This window comes from Scylla paramamosain, unplaced genomic scaffold (assembly GCF_035594125.1).
Source record: "Scylla paramamosain isolate STU-SP2022 unplaced genomic scaffold, ASM3559412v1 Contig41, whole genome shotgun sequence".
NCBI lineage: Eukaryota > Metazoa > Arthropoda > Malacostraca > Decapoda > Portunidae > Scylla > Scylla paramamosain.
This window is the reverse complement of record NW_026973706.1, coordinates 246,328-262,500: the sequence shown is the minus strand read 5'-3', so window position 1 is coordinate 262,500 and position 16,173 is coordinate 246,328. Positions and strand designations below refer to the sequence as shown.

Sequence of the window (16,173 nt, the reverse complement as noted above, 5' to 3'; positions counted from 1 at the left end):
TACAAAGGCAGTAGAGAAAAGGGAAGGTGTAGGAAGATTACTGATGAAGATTATGACTAGTAGAGACGTAAGGAAACACGAGGAAAGGAACATTTGAAGAGTAGAAGGAAAAGAATTAGAGTAAAAGATGTGAGAAGGAAGAGGAGGAAAGGCAGTTGATAGGATAAGGGAGGAAGAGAAGAAAGACTGGAAAATGAAGAAAGAGAAGAAAATAGATGGGAATAAGAAGAGTAGGAGGAATGAGTAGGAAAGGAGTAAAGAGACAGCAGGAAGAAGTTAGGAAAGCAGAAAGAAAGCGTGAAAGAAAAGCAACCAGTAAGAGGAAGAAAGAGAAAGAGAAAGATGAGGAGGAGAAGAATGAGGAGAGGATAAGAAAATGAGGAAACCAGGAAGTGTTAGACAAGAAAATATGGAAGAACAGGAAGAAAGAGCAGGAGGAAGAAAGAAGGTAAAGAGGAGGAAGGGAGGGAAGGAGGGAGAGAGAAGAGGGTGTGAGGACCTTGTTAAGACTTTCAGCTGAGGTCAAGAGTCTAGATAGAATTACAACGCTCCCTGACTGTCTTGTGTGATCTTAATATTAATGGTCACACTTGTCGTATTGACTGATAGGAGTATTTTCACACTACAGCGAGGTCACAGGAACCATATCGAAAAAAAAGAAGTAATTTTTCTATTTAAATTTCCCCTCACCATTTTTTTTATCGTCATTTTTTTCTCTCGTTATTTTCTCATGTACACATTTCCCCCACTGAACAGTTTTCCTTTTATTTTTTTTTCTTTCTGGTAATTTTCCTTGTGGTCATTTTCCTTTTAGTAATTATTTTCCTCTCTAGTCATTTTCTTCTTTAGATATTTTCCTTTGTAGACATGATTCCCTCAAGTAATTTTCCTATGTAGTGGTGTTTCTCTCTTGATATTTTCCTTTTGTACACATTTTCCCCTCTATTCAATTTTCCCTTTAATAATTTTCCCCTTTAAACATTTTCCCCTCTGGACACATTCCACTCAAGGCATTTTTTTCAACATTTTTCCCTCTGAAGTTCACAGTACGAAGAAAAACTGATATAATCAACACTTTCCATCCTGACCATCCACTGTGAACCATCCAAGTCCTTCCATCCTTCCATCAGTCATCCTGGTCCATCCCAGTTTTCTATCCTTCCATCCTTCCACCAACCATCCAAGCCATCCACTATCAACCATCCCATCCACCATTCTAGTCCATCCATCATTCCACCTATCTACTCCCTCCTTCCCACCGCCAGCCAGCCTCCCTCTCCGTCCCTCGCCGTCCGCTAATCACTAATTTCAGGGCATTCACGTTCCCTCAAGCAGGCAATCAGGCAAGCAGAGGCTGAGGTGAGCACTGGTCAGCGAAAAGCAAAGTTGTGCACGAATTTCATGGAGTCAGTCAGGTGAACACCGTGTGAAGGTAATGACCTTGTGATACTGTTGATGTTATTCTTTTTTTCTTTTTTTTTTTCTTCTTCTTTTCTCTATTCTCGTGTTCCTCTGTTTTTCATGTTTCCTTACTCCGTCTTACTTATTTTTTCTCTCTCTTTTCTTCTCTTTCTGTTTCTTGTCCTCCTCGTCCCCCTCCTCCTCTTCCTTCATTGTCAATTTCCCCTTCCTCTTCTTCTTCCTTCTCTTCGACCTTCTATTTTTAATTCTTCTCCTGTTTCTCCTTTTCCTTCTCCTCTTCATCTGATCCTTTCTCTTCATTTTCATGTTCTCTTATTCATCCCTCTGGTTCACTTCTTCATTTTCTTTCTTTTTTCCAGTCTCGTAACCTTCATACTTATCACTAAACTTTCTCTTAATTTCCCTATTTTCCTCTTCAGACTTTCACTCCCACTTGTCTCCGCTGTACTTATATTTCCTTTATTCCGCTAAGTACTCCTCCTCCTCCTCCTCCTCCTCCTCCTCAAGGCTCTGTATCAAGACCAGTACTCTTCATAATGTACATAAATGATATTGATGAAGGGATAAACTGCAAAATAAGTAAATTTGCAGACGACACCAAAATAACAAGTAGAGTTACGTCTGTGTCACAATGGCAGGAACTGCAGTGTGACCTCAATAAACTAACAAGCTGGGCAGAAAAATGGCAGATGAAATTCAATATAGAAAAGTGTAAAATTCTACATATCGGAAGCAACAATGTTCAGGCGAGATATGTAATGAATAACATGCCACTGTCAAGTGCTGATAAAGAAAAAGATCTTGGTGTCGTTGTGTCAAACGACCTAAAGCCGAGTCAACACTGCACAGAAACAGTAAAGACAGCAAATAAATTAGTAGGGTTCATTGGAAGAACCTTTGAATTTAAATCAGAAAAGGTTATACTTGCCTTATATAACTCACTGGTGCGCCCTCATCTAGAATACTGTGTACAGTTCTGGTCACCATACTACAAAAAAGACATTGAAAAACTAGAAAAGATACAGCGCAGAGTCACAAAGATGATTCCAAGATTGCGCAATAAGCCGTATGAGGAACGACTGGAAGAACTAAACCTATTTAGTTTAACAAAGCGCAGGATAAGAGGAGACCTAATTGAAATGTTCAAAATTTTCAAAGGATATAGTAACATTGATGCATATAAATATTTTACCATTGATCATTCTAACCTAACAAGAAATAATGGATTCAAGATTATACCCAAACGTTTTAAATCCCACGAGGCAAAACATTTCTTCTTTAATCGTATAGTAAATATATGGAATAAACTTCCTGCCGAAATTGTAAACAGCAATACTATTGAATCATTCAAAAATAAAATAGACAAATATTTAAAAGCAAATCCCCAACAAGCTCTCTTCTTGTCCGAATAATTACTAAATTCACTATTAAACTCTTATTCAACAGACACCATTTTTAATATAACTTGTATTAACTTTGAGATAGGCGTATAGAGTTCACCGTAGGGTGAATAGTAGAACTTCCTTTCATCCTTTCCTATGAAAATTTCCATGTCAGTTTTTCCATACTGCATGGTACTTTTCCCAACTATTTCCATGCCAGCGCAAGCTGGAGGGAGTGGTGGGTGGGGAGGAGCCTTCTGCTATGCTGTCCTGTCTCTCTTCACTGTAGCTAGTTAGAAGTAGTTACCAAACAGCCTTGCAAGGACCAAAAGGTCTGTTGCTGTTTGGCTTTCCTTTGTATTCCTTTGTATTCCTTTGTATTCCTCCTCTTCCTCCTCCTTTATCAATTTATGTCTTCCCAGGTCGTGTTCGCCCCACGTAAGGCAGCGAAGCGTGAGAGAGGAAGGTCGAGAGGAGAGGCGCCCCCCACCCTCAGTAAACCAGCTAGCCCCTCCCTACACAATGACCATTATTGTAGCAGCAGGTGATCAAGGATTCAACATAACCAGCGGGAGAAACACGCATGACAACTTCAGTAAGCATCTCTGTAGCCTCTGAAAATAGCCCTGGTGAGACAGAAAAAGCTCAAGAACACGAGGCTATAAGAACATTACAAAGGAAACAAGGGAAGCTGCAAGAAGCCATCAGGCCTACACGTGGCAGTCTTTACAAAACACATCAATTTACACTAATCATTCATAAATTTGTCCAATCTTATAAAACTCCCGAATAACTTAGCACTAATGACCTGATTCCTTACTCTCTTCCATTCATCTACCACTCTGTTTATGAACCAGTCTCTTCTTGTCTCTTTAAGTCAATCTTGAACCTGTCAGGAAAAAAAAAAAAACACAGAGGAGCCGAGTGGAGAATAATGAAGGTGTTTATATCCAGGTAAATACTGACAACACCTGAGCCTCTGCAACGTAATCATTGTCCTGTAATGAGTCTCAGGTAACACCCTGGAGTGACGTGCACCTAACTGCCGCCACTAGGTGAGGAATGAGTGCCGCTGTATACTAGGGACCGAGTGAGGAGAGATTGACAATGTGATAAATGTGGAGGGAACTTGTGGTGGTGGTGGTGGTGGTGGTGGTGGTGGTGGTGGTGGTGAAGGAAAATAAAGAGGAGGAAGAAGAAAAAAAGTAGTTGTGGTGGTGGTGGTACAGGAGGAAGAAGAAAATGAAAAGAAAGAGAAGAAAAAAGAAAAGGTCGGGGAGAGGAGGTGAAGGAGAAAAGAACACAAAAAAAGGAGTAACAGGAAGACAAGAACAACACCAGTAAATACAAACAATATAAAACAAAGAAACGAGGAACGAAAGGCAGGTCAAACAAGAAGGAACAAACAAACAAACAAACAAACAAAAATTCTCCTCCAGAATCCCAACTCTCACCTATAACAATAAATAAATAAATAAACAAACATGAAAATACAACACTCATCTCTTCCTTAAACTTTCTTTTCTTCAACCCTTTCCATCCTCCCTTCCCTCCCTCTCTCCCCCCTCTCCCCCTTCCCATCCTCCCTCTCCCTTCTCTACCTTATCCCCCTTCCTCCCCTCTCCCTTCTTCCATATCGCCTCAGGCAAGATTTAATAGTGACTTCTAAAAACTCCCTCAAGAATTTTAAATTAATCCAGATACGGAAAAAGTCTCTCTCTCTCTCTCTCTCTCTCTCTCTCTCTCTCTCTCTCTCTCTCTCTCTCTCTCTCTCTCTCTCTCTCTCTCTCTCTCTCTCAACAAAACTATGGCGACATGCTGAGTTGATTATGATCGTCTTTTATTATTATTATTATTATTATTATTATTATTATTTATTATTATTATTATCATTATTATTATTATCGACACTATCATCATTAATGGAACGAAGTGTTATCATTGTTTTTCGTGGTGGTGGTGGTGGTGGTGGTGGTCCTGGTGGTGTTTTCACTTTTCAACACATGAATGAAGAAACCGTAGAAAATATTAGAAAATACAGCTCTCTCTCTCTCTCTCTCTCTCTCTCTCTCTCTCTCTCTCTCTCTCTCTCTCTCTCTCTCTCTCTCTCTCTCTCTGCATGTTACGCAGAAATATAACCATAACTTTGTTTACACTTTAGTTTTGGAAATAATTTGAAAATGTTTGTTGCCTCAGACACCGGTGTTTCAGTGACGAAAAGAAGATGAGGTTTAGAAGAGGAGAGGTGGTGTTCTACAGATTGAAAATTAGATCTATGACCGCGAATGTTGCAGAAATTTATGAAAAAAAAGGGTCGATATCTGAAGAGTAGTCCTACCTGGGGACATTTGTGGTCCCCTCCCCAGATGGGGACTCCGAGGTGAAGGAAGTCCTACCTGGGGACATTTGTGGTCCCCTCCCCAGATGGGGACTCCGAGGTGAAGGAAGTCCTACCTGGGGACATTTGTGGTCCCCTCCCCAGATGGGGACTCCGAGGTGAAGGAATATATATATATATATATATATATATATATATATATATATATATATATATATATATATATATATATATATATATATATATATATATATATATATATATATATATATATATATATATATATGAATTTGGATGAGCGGATGAGCGGTGAAGGAATGAGGGCAAGATAATGGTTCATAAAGTCAACCTTCCCTGCAAAAAGAAAAAAAAAGAAAAAGGCAGATCCGAAAGCAAGGCAATGCAGCTTTTATTGAAGACACTTCTCTGTGGAGACAGCTCCGGTCACAGAGTCACAGGCAGCAGGAAATACAGACCATGTCGGAGAAAGAAGCAGCAAGTTATTAACTACGTAACTGTGTTGACACCAAGCAAATGTAATGAAATTGCATACACCAAGGAGCACCGCAGCTGTTTATGTGACACACCCATTATATCAAACTGCCTCGCGCCCCGCCTATGTAATCCTCAGTTAATGGATTAACACCAACTCTACCTTAAGTGTGTGTGTGTGTGTGTGTGTGTGTGTGTGTGTGTGTGTGTGTGTGTGTGTGTGTGTGTGTGTGTGTGTGTGTGTGTGTGTGTGTGTTTTCTATTATCACTGGTAAATAGAAAAACTGTTTTAATACTTGTCTGCTTCCTAGTGCTGAATGAATAACACACACACACACACAGACACACACACACACACACACACACACACACACACACACACACACACACACTCATTTTTTGTTTAGTGACCAACAACGAAACAAGCACAAAATGTGTGAAGTGTCCTGTCATCCTTTACGCTGCCAGCAGTGTCTTTGACAGCCACACTTTATACCATTCTACAAAGGCTGATGAAAAGCCACGTAAGTCAAGGGGTTCGAACAGTACCAGCTGTCTTTCACCCCATTCTTTCATCCCGTATTCACCCATATTTCCCTCTCTCTCTATATTGTTCTTCTTTACTTCCCCCACTCTTTTCTTTCCGTTCCGTTCCGAACAGTACTGAATTTCACTGACCATCGATAGAATAAACAGTAAAAAGGCTGAAGTACTCGGGCCACACTGTTCTTCGTGGCCTGCCAGTGGTGCCTCTCAAACCCACACTTCACACCAACACGTTTCACATAGACTCAGAAGCCGCGTCACTCAAAAGGCTCGGGCAGTACCTGAATTGCACGACAGGGGAGGGACGCACACCGCTGCCAATACAATACACCTGCCAGTACTCAAAACTGCACCACCTCCCAGCCCGGCAGCTGGAAGAGACCTTACACGCAGGATTACATACACCAGGACTTCGCGAGGGGTTGCCAAGGTCTGCCTGCCGCTCTCCTCACTCGTTCCAAGATATAATTCCCTTCCGGCCGCAGATTTCCATGCAGGCTTTCAGTACACGAGTTCCAGGCGACGCGTGGACAGACAGACAAACATGAGTAGCTTGTAGACCCAGTGTTGTTCTACCTAAACCTACACACCACAAGAAATCACTGGGATGGAATGGATGTTGCAGATGAGGAACTTAATCACAGTGACTTGTGGAAGGAAATGTTATTCTTTAAGGCTTGCATGTGGAGTTTACTGTTACGACCATCTAACCTAAAATGTAATGCTGGAAGTGACAAACACGACTCTAATAAATCTGTTGGAAGGAAAGGAGCCTTTTTTTGCCATACTTGAGAAATTTCCGTCGTGGTAAATGTATAAAACAAAATATGCACTTAAGAGTAGCTTGTTTACACGCACAAAACAAGTGCCTTGTGGTTCAGTCAGTTAACGCTAGTCTTTTCAATCTGCTCAGTTCAAACTCTGGTCACGTCCACCTCCCTCATCAAAAAAATAATAAATAAAAATAAAACATATACTTACGTGCCAAAAATGAGCCCTGGAAATAAAAATAACGCTATAAATAAAGAAAACACAAACTTCTTCTCACTTTGCCAGGAATGTGGCTCAGATTTCTATCCAGAGGAACTGAAGTAGAAAAGAAAATGTTTGCCTAAGACTTCCTAGCTTATAAAGACACGCTCTGGGATGAATCTGCCGCTACACATTAACAAAACACATCCCTCTCTATTCCATGAAACGAAGCCTTCACCTTGAACGTGGCTCAGATTCTTGTCCTCAGAAGTTTGGCGAGAGAAAAATTAAATATTTCCTTAAAGACTAATAAAACTTTTCATAATGAACATGGTTTAAAATCTGCCCAGAACAATTCTGAAAAAAAAAGAAAAAAAAAATTAAAATCTACATCAGAGAAGGATCTGCACTGCCACATTACAAGGCACAGATAAGGAATTATAATCCTTCCTGGAACGTGGTTTAAAATAGTCAAGAAGAATTAAGAAAACGAGAATACATCACTTAAACTCACTAACTTACATAACAAAAGGAATCACATTAGTATAACAAAACCCACAAATAAGTCATTTATTCGTTGGTCGTCACTTTTCAGGGAAGTGGTTGAGATTCTGTCGTGATGAAATAAAAAAGACCAAAAGGCCAACGATAAAAAACTGACTCTTCCCGCCTCACACTCCAGGCACGTGGTGAAATTCTGTCTTAAAGACCTTACAAAAACAATACTTAAGTTACACACCACAAGGAATCGTATTACAAAAACAAAAGCTTCAGGTAAAGAGAACTCCTCTCCTCACTTTTATGAACCATGCCTCAAATTCCATCGCAAAAAAAAAAAAAAAAAAGATAAATAAATAAATAGATAAATAAATACAATATATATATATATATATATATATATATATATATATATATATATATATATATATATATATATATATATATATATATATATATATATATATATATATATATATATATATATATATATATATATATATATATATATATATATATATATATATATATATATATATATATATATATATATATATATATATATATATATATATATATATATATATATATATATATATATATATATATATATATATATATATATATATATATATATATATATATATATATATATATATATATATATATATATATATATATATATATATATATATATATATATATATATATATATATATATATATATATATATATATATATATATATATATATATATAACGAAAAAACTTAACTTAAGACTTCCTAGAGGACGTAAGAGAAGGAACCACATTAGTAGAAAAAAGGGTAAAGATTATGAAGGCTCTTCTTTCCTCACTTTTGTGAACGTAATTAAAACCTCTTCTAAAAACTCAGAACACAAGAAAATATCAGCTTAAGACACAAATACCAGATGGAATCGTATTACTAAACCAAGGTAGAAAATATGTACTGAAGACTATTAACGTTACATCGCAGAACAAATCATATCACCAGAACAAAAGTTAAAGGTAAGGAAGACACAGGCCTCCCCACTCAGTAGGACTTGTTTGAAATTTCTCCCCTGAGGAATTACAAAAACGAGAAAATGTCAGTTTGAGATTATCGAACCTAGGAAACAGGAGGAATCGTAGGAGTAAAACAAAGGACAGAGAAAAATAATCTCACTTTCCAAGAACATGTTTGAGATTTATGTCGTAAGGAACTTTCAAAGTGATAAAAATATTTCGTGGAAAGCACTAAAGTTACGGCAGAAGGAATGGTATCAGTACAACAAAGGTTAGGGATACACACTATGCATCCCTCCTCACTGTTAAGGAACGTTGCTAAGATTATGTGCTGAACAATATAAAAAGCCCCCCAAAATATCTATTAAACATTACTATATTTACATAGCACAGGCATTCGTATTAATAAAACAAAAACTGAAGGTAAAGAATTGACTCGTATTTCCTCACTTTCCAGAAAGAAATGTTTTATAATTGTGTAGAATTAAGACACAAGAAAATATCAACTTAACACTTCCCAACCCACGAAGCAGAATGAATATTAACAGTAGAACAAAGGCTATAGAAAAAGAAGACTCTGCCCTCAGTTTCCTGCGACCTGCGTGGAGTCCTGCCGTGGAGAGCTTAGAAAACGAGGACTGTAAGTGGGAGGGAAATCTTTACTGGATTATATATTTTTTTATTGTTCTTTTTTTTTATTAGTATTATCATTTAAGAGCTCGTGCCGAGGACAACAAAAACTACAATGTTCCTTGAAGACTGTGAGTGAGAGGAAAGAGGTTCACTTTATTTTTGTATTCATGCAATAAAAAAAATTTAAAAACTCGTGAAAAAAAAAAAAAACTCACTCAAAACGCCAGTGTGGGAGTCCATAGACAAGTCCAACAATTTAAATCGAATGTGAAGCAAAAGGTTTTATTTTCATGAGGTTCTCTGGTGTATTCCAGTTCGTTTCGTCTCCTCATGAAGGGCGTTGGCAAACATTTCTTCCTCTCACTTTCTTAACACTAGGTGGACACTTTATTGGAAGTTACTAATTTTCCCGCACGATAGTATTCATGATCGAAGCGCCCCCGCGGTGCAGTGACCAGCGCCTCACTGCATCAATGATTCTAACTGAGTCATGACGCCGCAACATCCAGGTGAAGGTGACGAAAAAGGTTTCCACGATCGAACGTGAACCTTCAGACTGCCACACAAACCACATACCACAGAGCCTACCAGAGAGAGAGAGAGAGAGAGAGAGAGAGAGAGAGAGAGAGAGAGAGAGAGAGAGAGAGAGAGAGAGAGAGAGAGATGAGAAGATACATAGGTAGATAAGACAGATATATAAATAGATGGATGAAATTAGACAAACAGATGCAGATAGATAGATAGATAGAATTATAGATAGATAGATAGATAGATAGATAGATAGATAGACTGATGCAGAGAAAGAAAGACACTTAGATAGATAGACAGACAGAACAAAACTGAGATAGATAGAAAAAAAATGACATTGCTGTATCGGCACAAAGACAAATCAACAGATAGACAAACAGACAGACAGACAACTAGCTAACATCCGTTAACCTAATCCCACCCCAAGTATAACTGAGATGCCTGATATTCACTGTAAAATAAGTCAATGTAAATACCTAAAGGCCAATTCTAATGCTGCTTCCTGGCCGCCTCGTGGACACACACACACACACACACACACACGGTAATGACTTGTGCAATTACGGGGCGTACGGGGGTCGTTACTACTAAAGTTGGGGAGTAGAGAAGCTGGGGGGTGATTGGCATGGCAAGCAGGAGAGAAGAGGCGGGGCTAGAAAGACAGGGTTGTGGAGGTTAGACTGAGGAGGTGAGGCTAGGGAAGGCTGGGAAGGTGAGGCTAGGGAAGCGAAGCTAGGAACAGGAAGCTGGAAAGATGGCGCTGGGGAGGTGAGACTAGGGGAGGTAAGGCTGGGGAGGCTGGGTTGGGGTGGGGCTGGTGGGGGTAAAGATAAACCCATGGCAACAAGGTAAGTCACTCCCAATTTAATGAGATGAACAGTGATTCTAGTAACGAGTGTTTATTCACCTCAGCTCTCTCACTCTTGACTCCTCACATGATTCCTAGTATGGATGAGTTGATGATGAATCAGAGTGAGTTGATGTGGTGGAGGTGAAGGATGTGCTGATGAGGGAAAGGCAGTTGATGATGGTTATGAAAGTGATGGAGGAACAAACAGCGACAAGGAAGTGGAAGATAATATCGGAGTGGGGGAACGGCAGAGGATGTGCTGGTGATCAGAAAGACTACCATGGTTAATGTTTGCGATGATTCCTGATTGCAGACTTTACGGTAAACATTCAAGAAACAAGTGTAATATACCTGGGAATGTTGTGACAGCGGCGAGGTGCGTGGTGAGGGAGCAGAGACGCCTAGACAGTAAACGCACTGCGCACTCCCGCCAACACTCAAGCCTATTTTCGTGTCCCTCAGCCATTTCAAGCCTCCCATTTCAAGCACCATTCCTTTAGATTCATCGCACTGGAAACACTTACGTCCTAGATAGTCATATGAAATACAAAAAAACTGATAACTATGCAAAATTAAGAAAATATTTGTTATTAATGGTCTGGCAACTGTGATTCCTCAACCGCTTGCTTCCTACTAGCCTAGCGAGGAACGACACACCAGTTTCACTAGCAGTATATGTCCAAATACACTTATTACCAAGTTAACATACCTGCTGACCACTGTGGACAAGCTTTGGGAGAGTCTTGGTTCACCTAGAGCCCAAATAAGCGTCCAAGAAAACACAGAAGACTCACACGTACACCACAACGAAGCTGACGCCACTGACCACTGACTGACTGGCTGAAGTGAGTCGCGTAGCTTCTCTTCCTTGTCTCGAAGCCACTCGGGACTTCGGCGGCACTGTCAAATATAAAAGAACACGGTTAAATGTACAGAATGCTTTAAAAGTTTCAAAATATGTATGAACAATTAATTTCGGTACAATATTAGTAACAATCTACACTACAACTGCATTTTTTCATAATCTGGCACCTTTTTTATATCCTTTTTCATATTGCAATGGACTCACTTTCTGCTTGTAAGAAGGGAGAGCGAGAGTATAAAGCAAGGTTAGGGAATTGAGCCTGGAGGACCCGAAGACCCTATGCAGCACCATATCACTGAACACTGGCCAGTAACACGAAATACCGAGGCCACAGTTCGGATTTGGTGTTCTGTAAGTACTTTCCCTACGACAATAATGGGGGTCTTGAAGAGTGTGTCCATAATGATGCTGTAGCTAACGCCATGCATTACCATTAAAAAAAAAAGAAAAAAAAAAAGAAAATAGAGAAAGAGCCAAAATTAATCATCATTGCGCTCTTATGAGAGAACCATTTTATTTCAGTAACCCGCGGTGGTTTTACTAAGTAGACATCAAACTACCTACACTTGGGAAGCTTTACTAAATGTTGTCCCCACTCTGGTGAGCATTGCTTGAACAATGATAGTGTAAATCTTTGGGAAGCTTTAGTAAATATTCAGTGCCCATTTATGTGAGTATTGCTTCAAAGATTATAGTGTAAATCTCGGAAAGAAGACAAGCAGACCCTTCACCTTAGAAGCACAAACCCACAACACAAATAAAAAATAATAATAATAATAAATAGATAAATAAATAAATAAAATAAATGAATAAATAAATAAATAAATAAATAAATAAATAAATAAAAAGACAAAGAATCTTCATACTCATTCTTCATAACACTGCAGTCGCTTCGTTCCAGTCTCCCGCACTTTCCTCCTCGCGTCGTCTGGCTGAAATGAATGGAGGTGAAGGACGAGAGCTTGTGTCCTGTGGAGCGTGTCTGGTGTGCTCAATTTCCCTGACCTTTAAGCAAGTATTGGATTATTCTGACACTCACACCGGATACTCACCTATCTACGTCCCCCGGGTCATCACGTTACGACCCAGAAAGGTTCCGCTGCGTCTGGTGGCCACGGGTCCTCTACTGACCAGCGCGATGGGGCCACTGAGTGCTGGATGGTTTTGTCGATATATTATTTAGATGCGTTTGTACTGCAGTCACTTGTATAATGTAGCCTAAAGAGGACAAAATTAGCCTCTTATTCTCTCTTCCTCTGTTTCAAGGCGCCGCTACAAAATGATGAAAAGGCATGACAACTGTGCTTGAGTAAAATGTTTAAAGTAACTAAAATTATTAAAGTCAACTAAAATTGAGATACAGTAAAATAATAATAATAATAATAATATATATATATATATATATATATATATATATATATATATATATATATATATATATATATATATATATATATATATATATATATATATATATATATATATATATATATATATATATATATATATATATATATATATATTATGTGTATAGAATCATATATACCTCAACACGTCTAACTACCTTAATATTCGATATACATAAATCTTTATTATATATGGAAGGAACAATTATGATGAATGATAATGATGAAACTTATGACGAAGGAAAAGAAAGAAGAGAAGGAATAACTGTAAATGAAAAGATTAAAACACGAAAATCATATAATGTTCGTCGTTCTCTTATACAATCCTACGGCGGAAATTTTTTCTGTTTTTGTTTTTTCCCTATGCACACAAACTACACGCTACACACACACACACACACACACACACACACACACACACACACCTACGTACATCCACGCATACACACACACACACACACACACACACCTACACTAACCCCCAGCCCTCCCCCATCACACCTACACCCAGGCCCCAACGCGGACACAGCAGAAGCAAGATTTCAGAACTGTTAAAAGTGACTGAACAGCTCGTCAGAACCGTCAGGAGGGAGTTGATTTCTCCTGACTACGATTGTGAAGGTGCTGCTGAGAGGAAACATCATTCTCGACGATCGGACACCGCCAGGGACGCCGAATTTGTCACACAATTGCGAGCCATGGTTGATGAAGACCCCAGCCGGTCCATGAGGTCCATTGCCAGAGAGCTGCAAGTGTCTGAGGGCACCGTAAGGAAGTGTTTGCATGAATATATCAGATACAAGTCATACAAGTTGGTAAGGGTCAACTCCTCTCCGCAAAGATGCAGGAGGACTGCTTCAAGTAGAGCAAGATGCTCAACAAACTGAAGTTCCCTCTGGAGAACGACATGCCCTGGTTCTTTTCAGACGAAAAGAACTTCTGCCAGGACCAGACCCACAACTCTCAGAACAACAGGTGGTTGGCTGTCTGTCCCAAGGATGTGCCAAGAGGCATGAAAGGCATGCAAGTTTCCTGCAACTGTCATGGTGTTTGTGGTAGTCTGCCGCGAGGACCACGTCATGCCCCCGTTCTTCTTTCCCCAGGGGCTCAGGAGCACCGAAGTGTACACTGAAGTCGTACAGACCCATGTGAAGCCATGGATTGAGGAAGTAGCTGCTGGTAGACCCTACGTGTGGCAACAGGGCTCGGCACCATGTCACACCTCTCGAAAATCTCAGAAATGGCTCTCTGACAATTTCTTTGACTTCGTTGCCCCTGATGTGTGGCCCTCTAACTCACCTGACCTCAACCCTATGGACTATTTTGTATGGGGCGCAGTTGAACGAGGTACTAACCGCACCCCATGCAAGAGTAAGGATGATCTGATCAGTCGAATCAAGGTCGTCTTCGCCAGTCTCTGAAAGGAGGTCGTGAAGAAGGCCTGTGCCAGGTTTCCAGGGCGTGTTGAGGACGTCATTGATGCCAAGGGCGAATTCATCGAGTAACGGGACACCAGAAGTGTGCTCATACAGAGCCTGTTTTATTTTTTGCAATAATTGCATTTGCAACAAAATTGTGACTTTTTTGTGACCCTAAAAAAATGAAAAAAATACTGTACGCACCATATATATATATATATATATATATATATATATATATATATATATATATATATATATATATATATATATATATATATATATATATATATATATATATATATATATATATATATATATATATATATATATATATATATATATATATAAAGATAAACTATACAGTTAAATGTTAACATAATGTATGGAGGTCTTTTCTTTCTTATAAACAAAGAAGAGAGAGAGAGAGAGAGAGAGAGAGAGAGAGAGAGAGAGAGATAGGTCCGCTCGTCCCTTGAGTACTCCAGCCTTGCATGGGGCGGCGCTGCGAATAAGCCTCTTCGACAAGGTCCACAGCCGTGCGGTGAGGCTGATCAAGGACAGCAGCGCCCAGCAGGAACCACGACTCGGCAGCTTCCAGCACCGTCGTGGCGTAGAAGCCTCACTGTGATGTTTAAGGTGCATCAGCAACGAGTGCCTCACCTACAAGCACTCTGGCAGGCCTCCCGGTGGGCCCAGGTGGCCACCAGGGCCGTCTCCCAAGTCCCCACAGAGCCACGTCTGGCCGGCATAACTGTCCAGCAGTTCAAGGAGCTCGTGAACGCCTGGCTGCCGACATAAGAAAAGGAGCATGCCAACAGAGTTAGGCTTTTAGATAGGAAACACTAGATATGTTGCCTTTAGCCTGTAAAAGTGTTGTGGATTGCATATAAATGTGCATAACAGCAGACTCTGTCAAACTAAACTGTAGCAAGTATAAATAAAAGAGAGAGAGAGAGAGAGAGAGAGAGAGAGAGAGAGAGAGAGAGAGTAATGAAACAAACATTATCAAACATTATAGCCAAAAAAGGAGCAAACGTTGTATAATGTGCATAATGAAATGTTCATTAAGATATAACGATAATGATGATTGTCAGTTATAATGTAATGCCTTAATGTGTCTCTCTTCTCATACACTGCAAGTGTCAAAGTATCTTTGACTTACATTTGCCTCCTGTATATCATTTATTCACTTATTTAAAAACTTATTTACGTTTTAACTTATTTTCATTTTCTCTAATGTAATTACATACATATATATTAATCCTTAAGTGGAAAGAATGTTATCATTTTTATATTATTCGCTGGCCAGTCTCCTCATCGCCGAACATGGAGAAAAATCAACAAGAGATACGTAGATGTTGGTGATTGTTTTCCTTCTGTTAAATGATCGACATGAAACACTAAGCATACAAACAAGAACAAAGCGTCACACACCAATAACTGAAAATGACTAATGAAATGACATTATAACAGATTTTTTTTACCTGTGTATGTGTGTGTGTGTGTATGTGTGTGTGTGTGTGTGTGTTGGTGAATAACTGACCGAATATACACGTATAATTAGATCAGCTAAGCACATTTCTTCAGCTAGTTATTACGTCATGTTTTCTTTAGTACCATGTCCTCATTCCATGTTACAATAACATCTTCTGATGAGTTCTGTCACATCCTTTCTGGATAAATAATTTGTGTGCTGGAGATGTTGTGAAGTAACCATCTTGGCTGTGGGAGCAACCATCATAAGCCACTAAGACAGGGTAGACTGGTGTCGTGGAATAGTTTAATCCATTTTACA

At 39.3% G+C, this 16,173-nt stretch overlaps 1 long non-coding RNA gene across 3 annotated transcripts in view; it reads right to left on the bottom strand.

The window, feature by feature from the left end:
* Nucleotides 1–12,819, bottom strand: part of LOC135098028 (uncharacterized) — a 26,805-nt gene extending 13,986 nt beyond the window's left edge. Inside the window, exons 1-3 of one of the 3 annotated variants that reach the window (XR_010266471.1) lie at nt 12,604–12,819; nt 12,418–12,483; nt 11,396–11,586 (exon numbers count right to left, since the gene is read on the bottom strand). This is a non-coding gene — a long non-coding RNA (uncharacterized LOC135098028). The remainder of the gene's footprint in view (nt 1–11,395; nt 11,587–12,417; nt 12,484–12,603) is intronic. The other 2 variants (XR_010266470.1, XR_010266472.1) reach the window with 2 other exon arrangements.
* Between the last annotated feature and the right edge of the window lie 3,354 nt (nt 12,820–16,173).